An 11351-nucleotide genomic window follows, 5' to 3' on the forward strand; every position below is an offset into this window, starting at 1 on the left:
TAATGAAGTGAGTGCTCAATTGATCTGAAGTGGTCAAAGATTGCAAATAATGCTGTATTTACATACACTGTATGACAATGGAGGCCGTTCAACTCCAGTGTCTGAAGTCATTTCCCCCTTACTGCTTAATCAGCTTCTCACTGCTCCCACTCTGTTCGGCCGTGAGTTCGGCTAACATAAATATTGAATGTACAGTGTGTTCACAAAGTCCCGTCGCGGTTTTGAAAAAATTTGGCGCGCAAACAAATTGGGCTAGCCACATGCGGTTTGCGGCACATCATAGTGAAACTCTGGAAGTGTTTTACTGACCTCAGTAGACCTCGATGTGTGCTCCCTTGGTAGCACGGAGAACGTCAAGTCGATATTCGAGCTCTTTCCATGTTGTGTGGAGGAAGTCCGCTGGAATAGCCGAGATCCCGTTCCTTATACGGTCTTCAGGTTGAGCACTTACAGCCACGCATCATTCTGCAACAAGATGGTGCTCGACCTCATTGGGTTCTGCAGGTACGCGCGTTCCTAGGCAGGACATTTCCAGGAAGATGGATCGGCACAGACGGTCCAATGCCTTGGCCTCCACGTTCACCAGATATAACACCACTGGATTTTTTCCTGTGGAGTTATGTCAAGAGCAGTGTGTTCCGAACACCAGTTAACGGACTTGATGACCTGAAGACCCGTATCAGGAATGCGATCTCGGCTATTCCAGCGGATATGCTTCACAGAACATGGCAAGAGCTCGGATATCGTCTGGACGTTCTCCGTGCTACCAAAGGAGCCCACACCGAGATGTATTGAACTCAGTAAAAACTTCCGGAATTTCACTATGATCTGCCGCAAACCGCACGTGTCTAGCTCAATTTGTCTGTGCGCCACAATTTTTCAAAACACCGACGGGACTTTATGGACACACTGTACTTTGAGGGGACTTCACAACCTCCAGTTCTAATGTGCCAGGCAGCTTTGTGGGATTGTATGGGTATATCAGGAATGCCAGCTTTGGAAGAAAGTTGCATATTAGTTATACCCATTTTTGTCACACAATCAGTACTCCTATCTGGGAACTTCCCGCAGGATCACCGTCCATCTCGGTGATAAAACTTAGGTTAGTTTCATTTGGATTCGTTCAACTGAATTTCGTTTTCATTCGATTGTTTCTGTTCTTTTTTCATTTAGGTTTGCTTCGGTCTGTTTCGGTTCGAATTTTTGTTTAGTTTATTTTGTTCCATTGTTGGTTCACTTTGGTTGTCTCAGTATGAACTTCTATGTCGGTGATAAAAGTTGCCTTAGGTTAACATAGCGTTAGTTAAGTTTATATTTCGGTTTGGTTCTAAATGGCTTAGTTTGTTTGATTCGATTTTGGCTTTGTTTTAGGGTTCTTTTTCTTTTGATCTCGATTTCCTTTTGTCATTCCATTTCATTTGATGTGATATAATCCTTTTGTTATATGTGGCTTGCTCTTCTTGAGAATTTTTACTTACGTGTGTTTCCTGCATTGTTCATACGTTTTCCTAACTTGACCTTGAAAGACATTGCTCAGATTTACTGCAGAAGTGAGCAGTTTAGTTCTGTAGTTTAATGTGACCATATATCAATGCTCTTTTCCTTACACAAACTTTAAAGTTTGCAGTAATTAGCTATGCTTTACAGTAAATGTGAATGTGCAGTGTGACAGGGGAGAATAAACTCTGCAATGCCCTAACAAGGGCAATGGATTTATGTAAGTAATGACTATTTACAAACCTAGTCTTAGTTTGGCTTCTGCCAAATAGCCTCTTCGTATTGGGACAGTTCAGAAATTTCGTTCCTCTTGTTGGATTGCCTTTTGTGCTGTCATATCCTTCCATGCTCCCTGAGCTAACTTCTAGGTTCGTTTCACGTTTATAGTTCCGCTATGTAAGCTAATGAAAATGACCGCGCGGTTTAGGGCATGAACTGTCTTCACCCGCTCGAACACTGGGATCGTGGTTTCGAATCTTACTCGAGGCATAGATGTCTGTGTGCGTTCATTCTATGTTTCTGTTGTTCTGTGTGTAGGTAGCGGCCATGCGACTGGCTGACTCCCCATCCAAGGGGTTCTACCAACTGTGCAAAATATCAAGAAACTGAAAAAGCGGCCCATAAGAATTGTAGGGCCGTAGAGAGATACTTCCTCAGTATCTGTACTGACGTCACGAAACCAGAAATGTATTGTCACGTGTCCGAGGTTCCGTGACAAATAATTGTGGGTTTCGGATTAGACGAAGCGATTTTATTGGATAACTCGTCTACAATTACAATTTCAGTCACTCTGAAATAGCGTCTTCCAGACGATGCGACCTGACTAGTCTGTCGTCTTTCACGTTTCGTCTTCTAGTTCTTGGCTGAGCTGGTTTCTCCTTAGCTCTGCTCCGTTCGCCACTGATCTCATCTCCGCTCCAGTCTTCTCTGATCTCATCTGTTCTCAAAGTCAAAGTGAAAGTCACATTACGACTGACGATCAGCCAGTAAGTCTTGGTGTCGATAGTTCCGCTATGTAAGCTAATGAAAATGACCGCGCGGTTTAGGGCATGAACTGTCTTCACCCGCTCGAACACTGGGATCGTGGTTTCGAATCTTACTCGAGGCATAGATGTCTGTGTGCGTTTATTCTATGTTTCTGTTGTTCTGTGTGTAGGTAGCGGCCTTGCGACTGGCTGACTCCCCATCCAAGGGGTTCTACCAACTGTGCAAAATATCAAGAAACTGAAAAAGCGGCCCATAAGAATTGTAGGGCCGTAGAGAGATACTTCCTCAGTATCTGTACTGACGTCACGAAACCAGAAATGTATTGTCACGTGTCCGAGGTTCCGTGACAAATAATTGTGGGTTTCGGATTAGACGAAGCGATTTTATTGGATAACTCGTCTACAATTACAATTTCAGTCACTCTGAAATAGCGTCTTCCAGACGATGCGACCTGACTAGTCTGTCGTCTTTCACGTTTCGTCTTCTAGTTCTTGGCTGAGCTGGTTTCTCCTTAGCTCTGCTCCGTTCGCCACTGATCTCATCTCCGCTCCAGTCTTCTCTGATCTCATCTGTTCTCAAAGTCAAAGTGAAAGTCACATTACGACTGACGGTCAGCCAGTAAGTCTTGGTGTCGAGCCCGGTCTGGGGCTCATGACCAAATATTTATTTCTCTTTGACAGATACGATCTTGTTTTTGCTGGGCATCCTCTCTGACGAGAGAACGGGTCTGTCTTTTGTATATGATGCTGGGCCTAGCCAGCGCAGTCTTTCTTGGGTCCGAGTCCCTTGGAACTCGCGACCATATTGTACTGTCCCAGAATTGACACTTATCTTTTCGTCGCCTCCTACGGCTCGAAGGGTCACGGTGGAGGTATTCGACCCCTCCTCCACACGGTTATCTGTTCTCAAGTCAAAGTCACGGTCACATTGCGACTGACGGTCAGTCTGTTTTCCAAGTCCAAGTCACGTTGCGACTGACGATCAGTCAGTCAGTAAGATGGGGCTCATGACCAGATATTTCTTACTGTTGAACATTACGGTTTTTTTTTTGTGGGACGCCCTCCCTGACGAGAGGACGGGTCTGTCGTTTTTACATGCTACTGGCCCTTGCCAGCGCAGTCTTTCTCGGGTCCGAGTCCCTCGAAACTCGCGACTGTATTTTACTGCCTCAGATTTGAGACTTCCCTTTTCGTCACCTTCCACGACTCGCAGGGTCACGGTGGAGGTCTGTTCTGTGTTCAGTTTGGTCTCTTATCTTCTACAGTCGGACGGACTAGAAGACACCTTGAAGGGTGTTCGTTGCAGCGGGAACTGCGTAGCTCTGGCTTTCATTCCCGTAGTAACTAACGTCTGCCAATGTACGCGTTGTCGTGTTTACAGTTGCCGCCTAGGCAACGAGTTATTCACTATTCCTCATTGTATGGGAAACATAGTTACTGAGTTGTTGTCTAGCAATGGACGTCTCTGTATGCGATGTCTTGGAAAGGTGTTTTAGAAACGGTTGTCTAGCAATGGACGCCCGGTCAGCTGTTCTGGCTTTTAGGCGGCACGCAACAATATATTGGATTTAATTTCTGATTTATGAGAGTGGTGAGGAATGCACTTCCGGCTGCATAATCTGAAATTTTACCCCACCGCTCAAAGTGATGTCTTTGTTGATTTCATTTTCATTGTGTTCTGATTGTTGTATGATTTGGAACTCGTGTTGAGTAGAAGTAATTTGTGTACTTTATCTCTTGCAGTCTAGAATTGGGGNCGTGCTTCACGTACTGTGTACGTTTACTTCATTTAACATTCGCGTCATAATCAGCGAAGATAATACTTTGAATGTTACTCATTCCCACATTACTTTGTGTACCATTGTAAAGCGTCATGATTTAGTATAACTTTGTAAACACCACCAAGCTAGAGCATAAAATAATATGTATGTATTCAATGCCACGACACGTATCGACTCTCGCAATGTTCCCATCACGCGTTCTATTAGCCATTACATTTAGCAAGACCACTCGAGATTTATACAAGACTGTCCGTTCGTCCTAAATTTTATATCACAATTGCAAATAAGAACGTTACCATATATGCATATGTTGTCCTTCAGCTGCTAGTTATAACATATTTATACATGAGCCGGGATAGCTCAGTCGGTACAGTGGCTAGGCTACAGGTGAACGGCCGGGCTTCCATTCCTGGTAGGGCAACAGATTTTTTCTGCCATCCATGAAGTCCAGACCGGATCTGGGAACCACCCAGCCACACATCCAATGGTTACCCGGGGCTCTGTCTCCAGGGATAAGGCAGCAGGGGCGTGAAGCTGACCACTCACCTACATCTAGTACCGAGGTTAAAGAGGGTGGAGCTGTACGTCCGCTAGAAACTATGATTTAATTGCATAATGCTTAATTACACAATTACGTAGGTAAATGGATAGATTTACCTTACTTTATTTCCACCCTCGTTCACTGTAACATACTTATTTGTAATTACAATATAAAGTTTTAGAAATCTTGAGAGGTTTTACTAAAAGTACTGTTGATAGAATACCTCTGACGATGTCTCTTTGGGAGTCAAAGAAGTCAGGCTATTGAATGAATGTATATGAATTTATATTGTCATTTGGCCGCGCCATAGCTCAAGCTGTTAGTCGCTGGCTTCCCACCGCGGCGGCCCGGGTTCGAACCCGGGTATGATCAAGTGGGATTTGTGGTGGACAAAGTGGCGCTGGGGCAGGTTTTCTCCGAGTACTTCGGTTTCCCCTGCCAATCTTCATTCCACCAATTGCTCCTCAATCACCCTCACTTATCATACGGGGCTGGTACAAAAGGCCAGAAGTGGCCGCAGTGCAAGGGACTTAGTCCCACCCCACTAGCAATAGAAGAATTATATAACAAATACAAAAGTTAAAAACAAACTCCTTAGTTTTAGTCCGCAAGCGAACTATACCGACCGAGCGACCGCTGCTTTCGACGAAGTTAGTGCCAACTTCAGCGGATAGAGGGTATCGCGTGGTCAGCGCAATGAATCCCCACGGCCGTTAATTTCGGATTTTAGACCGGAGCCGCTATTTACTTGAAATAACTCCTCAGTTATCCTCACGAGGATGAGTGGACCCCGTTCCAGACCCACTACTTCTCAGAGAATCTGGTAGCGTCGGGAATCGAACCCGTACCCCTGGATCTGTAGTCAGTAACTCAGACCTCTAGACCACAGAGGCGGTCTGACACTAAGGTATGCTACTCTGAATCCACTCCCCGGTACTCCTTCATGGTGTAGCGCTTAATTAGTTAAGCAGAGGACCAACTTTATATTATTTTACTTTTACTCTGAATAATACCTCAAAACAAAATCGGGAGAAGTCTGATTAATTGTGTGTGAATGTTACTCTAATTTCTCAAATATAAAATAAAGAAGCAAAGTTTCTGGAAATGCCTGACTATATTCCTGTTGTATAAATTAAATGTATATAACAGTATACATCTCAATCAAATAGAACGTTTATCGTGAAATAACTACAAGCAACTAAATATTATACGTTTCGGTGATTTTAGTTCGACATTATCACACTTCTGTAATTCATATGTGGATATAGGTGCACTTCTTGCAAACACATACGTCAATATTAATGAATTGATGGACATTTTACACCTATACATAAAACATATGTTCTTGAAAACAGCTCCACCTCTATGAGAATGCCAAAATTGAAAATGAGTTTAAACGACAGTTGATGAGATGATTACAACCCCATCTTCGACGCCACCTTCAATTACAAAGTGGGACAACAAAACTACACGACACACTGATCTACATTCAACAATCCCTCGTCCCTTACACCACAGCACAAAAAATACAAGACAACACAGCAGACGGCGTCTGATTCTCTATAGATCAGTACAGAATCCAAATCTACATTACCATCTCCGTGTCTTACTTACTTACTAATGGAGCTGAGCCCTTCTGGAGGAGCCGCCAAATCAGCGGCTACTCAAGAATTTTCCAGCATTTTCTGGAACCTGAAGGTTCATTACCGTGTTCACAAGAGCCCTCCACTGGTCCCTATCCTGAACCAGATCAATATAATCCATACCATCCCAACCTATCTCTCAAAGGTCCATTTTATTATTGTCCACCCACCTACGCCTTTGTCTCCCCGGAGGTCTCTTTCCTTCTGGCTTTCCTACCAATATCCTATATGCATTCCTTGTCTCCCCCATTCGTGCTACATGCCCTGCCCACCTCATCCTCCTTGACTTGATCATTCTAATTATACTTGGAGAAGAGTACTAGCTCTCCTCATTATGCAGCTTTCTCCAACCTCCTGTCACTTCATCTCTCTTCGGTCCAAATATTCTCAACACACTGTTCTGAAACACCCTCAGTCTATGTTCCTCCCTTAATGTCAGATACCAAGTTTCACACCCATACAGAACCACAATTAAAATTATACTTCTTTATATTATAATTCTTATGTTTTTGGACAGCAGACGAGAAGACAAAAGGTTCTGAACTGAATGGTAGCAAGCATTACCCGAGTTCAATCTCCTCTTAATTTCCTCCTCAATCAGGTTTTGATTTGTTATTGTCGTTCCCAAGTATCTGAACTGTGTCACATTTTCCATAAGTGTCTTACTCCATATATAGTTTATTTACGAAAGAAAATATACACGTAATTTATCACAAACAATTATTGTCTGCACCATCCCCTCACATAATTATAACTATTGTTGTTTTCACAAGGGGCCCATCCAAGGAGTACTTCTCACAAAAACTCCCTGCACCTGCCCCAGTAATAATGCACGTACACTATCGCCTGCTTATGTGACATATGTGTTGCCATCTCCTGTACGTATGTTACCATGTGTTTGCAAAAAGGGAACCTATACAGCTTCCTCTGCACATCTGAAATAGTAAGGTACGATGTTGAATTAAAATACCGTATTTACGCATATATAGGCCCCACATTTTTGTCAAAAATTCAAGAGGGAAACTGGGGTGCGGCTTATATTCGAAATATTCGAAATCACACTTCATTTTAAAAAAATATATATTCATAATTAGTAATACAGAATGTTCTACTCCTGAAATAATATTCCAAGAAAATTATTTTTTCTATAATTTCTGTCTGAAAATTGTGCTGCGGCCTATACACGCACGCGGCCTATACATGCGTAAATACGGTAGTCGAAACGAGTAACTTTCAAATTGCCTTCAGTTACTTTACAATAAAAGCCGTGTTTGTCCGATGTCTGTGCTTGTACAGACACGTGCACTCTTGAGGCACCCACAGGAATTTCATACTCTCATGCAATTTCTCAAAATTTTAACAGTGTACGAAAAATACGTGACACATATAAGGATTGTCCTCAGTAATAACTTAAAGGAAAGTAATGTATCCCTGCAACAGGCCGTGAAGGCTGTAGGGTTGTGAGATGTTGAGGCTTACACATTTTCTAGACAATCGGCTCATAGATGGCGGTGAGGTTGTCAGCCTTACGCGCCGGCCGCCCTTTACCCCCAAGAATATTCCTGGTACCCATTCCTGTTAGAGGTTGAGTCGACCCCAGGGCTATAGTGCGGCTGGAAGGATTAGGTAAATTGAAAAATCCACCTCATCGGGATTCGATCCCTCGACCTTCCGACTTGTAGAATAGTGCCTCAACCAAATACGCTACCGCATATGTATTCATAAAACGAGATGGTATATTTCAGTTGGTATACCAACTAGGTGCCGGTCACGGTAGCCGAGCGGTCTAAGGCATGCACTGTCTTCGCTCGCTCAGAAGCCGGGGTCGTGGGTTCGAATCCAACTCAGGGCATGGATGTTTGTGTGCTTTTTTTTCTGTGTTTGTGTACAGGTAGAGGCCTTGCGACGAGCTGATCACTCGCCCAAGGAGTCCTACCGTATGTGTAAGATCGAGAAAAACCGAAGTGAACGGAGTTCATGGAGGTAGGCCTAGGCCCACTGGGGCTGTAGTGCCAAGGAAAAAAATACCAGCTACGTAACTGGCTGGACAATCGAGGAATCGAGATTCGAATTCTGGTAGGTGAGAGGGATTTTTTCTTCCTTCTGTCGTTTTCTGGAGGGATCAGCGGAACCCCCACAAATGTCACAGCTGTACCCTCAGCCGAACTGCAGCTCGGTTCCTTAAGAACAGCGTTCGTCTTTCTGGATAAAGGTAAAGAATGAAGACACGGAAGAAATAATTATCTGTTTAATTTTAACAGGCTCTTCCACTAGTGAAGTTTTACAGTTGTCATTTCCAGTGCTGTGGCAATAAATCAAAAGGTCATGTCGTGACGGCTTTCATAAATTCCCATACCCGGTGCATGAATGTATGTTTTTTTAATTTACATAGTGGGGATGTGGAGTCCAGCTAGGTCCACTCGGCACGTCGGCCACTGTTAGGTCTATTGTACATGCTCGAGCTAATTATGATGATGAACAATTTGGTGGAATAAAGATTGGCAAGGGAAACCGAAGTACTCGGAGAAAACATGACCCAGCGCCACTTTGTCCACCACAAATCCCACTTGAAAATGTATGGTTTAACGTTGAATCCGTCCTTCCTTTTCATTTCTGATCTTGTTAAAATTGTGATTACCAACATGTGAAGCGCATACCTCTGATGGGGTGTCAAGTCGTGGCAGAAAAGAGAACTTCGATAACAACTCAGATGAAAAAAAATATTTCAGTAGCATTCAATATGATCTTTCGCAAGCATCCGTCACAAATGTTAACCCAGATATGAAAAAGTTATAGCGACTGGGTTTTAATACTTGTCAGATACATTCGTCACCAAATAAGGGGCATGAAAATTTTAATTTAAATTTTTAAATTATGTTCTCACAGTCATCGTATGGCGCTTTGAGTCAGTTTGTCCTAAACAATAACGCACGTATCTTCTTAAAGAAGTTACGCGGGCATGAGCATTTGGTGAGTCAAAAGAACAGTGCATCTGAAAATTTGTGGAACAACTCTGTTAAACAGAGAAATACGACTTATTATGAGAGGTCTACAGGGACACTTTTATTTACTTCACTTGAAGATAGTGTTGAACTGTATCAAAATTTGAAAACGAATGCAACCTCTACAAGAAAAAAGTACATGTAAGATATCATATAGAATCATTAAAGTTGTACCAATTGTTACTAGTTCCACCGTTGCACGTGCAACACATCTTTCTATAAAACTTGTTAAAGTTTATTCACTTTAAAAGTTTTTCACTACATGTTTCGACCACAATAGTCATAATCAAAAATTTAAAATTATAGCTGAGAAACTGCTGTGCTTCTCATATCGTGGCTTTAACTTCTTAATATGTGGCCCCCCTCTGTGGTATTTCTGTTCAGATTCACGGGTTGATCTTATTGTTGGTACGGAAATTCTTAAAATAGATACACAGCAGAACACAGCAAGAAGAACAACGCGTCACTTCGAATATGCATGCGCACAAAGGGGACCATACGAGTATATTAACAACCGAAGCGACGATAAGCACAGCAGTTTCCTCAACTATAATTTTACACATCTCATGTTGGCCATGTTGGTCGAAACACGTAATAAAAACTTTTGTTAAGAGTTATTTGATGTGCACAACTTTTAAATTGAATACATTTTAATGAGTTTTATAGAAAAGCGCTTTTCACGTGAGACGGTGGAACCAGTATCATTGGACACTAAGTGATGTGCAGCCGGATGCTATAATATAATATATTATTAAAATATGTGTATGACTTTTAATTGAAGCAGTTTTCAATATGACATACATTTAAATAATACAATGTCAGTTATGTTTCACTGTATACAAAGTAGCACAGTTATCGTTAACTGTTTATTTTTAATAATATAAGAATGGCATTCAGATTCAGGAGGAAATTAAGAGGAGACTGAACTCCTGGTAATGCTTGCTACCACTCGGGCCAGAACATTTTGTCTTCTCGTCTGCTGTCCAAAAACATAAAAATTGGAATATACAAAACTATAATTTTGCCTGTGGTTCTGCATGGGTGTGAAACTTAGTCTCTGACATTAAGGGAAGACCATAGACTGAGGGTGTTGAGGAGAATATTTGGACCGAAGAGAGATGAAGTGAAAAGAGGTTGGAGAAAACTGCATAATGAGGAGCTCCATAACTTATACTCTTCTCCAAGTATAATTAGAATGATCAAGTCAAGGAGTATGAGGTGGGCAGGGCATGTAGCACGAATGGGGGAAACAAGCAATGCATATAGGATATTGGTGGGAAAGCCAGAAGGAAAGAGACCACTGGGAAGACCAAGGCGTAGGTGGGTGAATAATATTAAAATGAATTTTAGAGAGATTGAATTGACCTGACTCAGGATAGGGACCAGTGGAGGACTCTTGTGAACACGGTAATGAACCTTCGGGTTCCATAAAATGCTGGGAAATTCTTGAGTAACTGCAGAATTGGCGGCTCTTCCAGAAGGGCTCAGCTCCAAGAATAAGTAAGAAGGGCATTCAGTGTGCACGTAGAATGAAATTATTCATTTTGCAGAAGTCAAGCAGACGCGGCAGACCGGCTGGTTCAAAGGAATGAATGGGAGTAAATACGCCGCTCCATAGTCGCTGGCTTCCCACTGCTACTGTCCAGGTTCGAGCCCGGATCTGGTCAAGTGGGATTTGTGGTGGACAAAGTGGCGGTGGGGCAAGTTTTCTCTGAGTACTTCGGTTTCTCCTGCCAAACTCCATACCACCAAATTCTCAATCATTATAATCACCCGGGGCAGGTACAATAGGCCAATCAGTGGGCGCCGTGCCGAGTGGGCCCAGCTGGACTCCCCCCCCCCCCATGCGATTTAAAAAAAAAAAAAAAAAAAGGTCAGAAATTACACTTTAGTACAAAAGG

The sequence above is a fragment of the Cryptotermes secundus genome, unplaced genomic scaffold (assembly GCF_002891405.2).
Source record: "Cryptotermes secundus unplaced genomic scaffold, Csec_1.0 scaffold280, whole genome shotgun sequence".
In the NCBI taxonomy this organism is placed as follows: Eukaryota; Metazoa; Arthropoda; class Insecta; order Blattodea; family Kalotermitidae; genus Cryptotermes; species Cryptotermes secundus.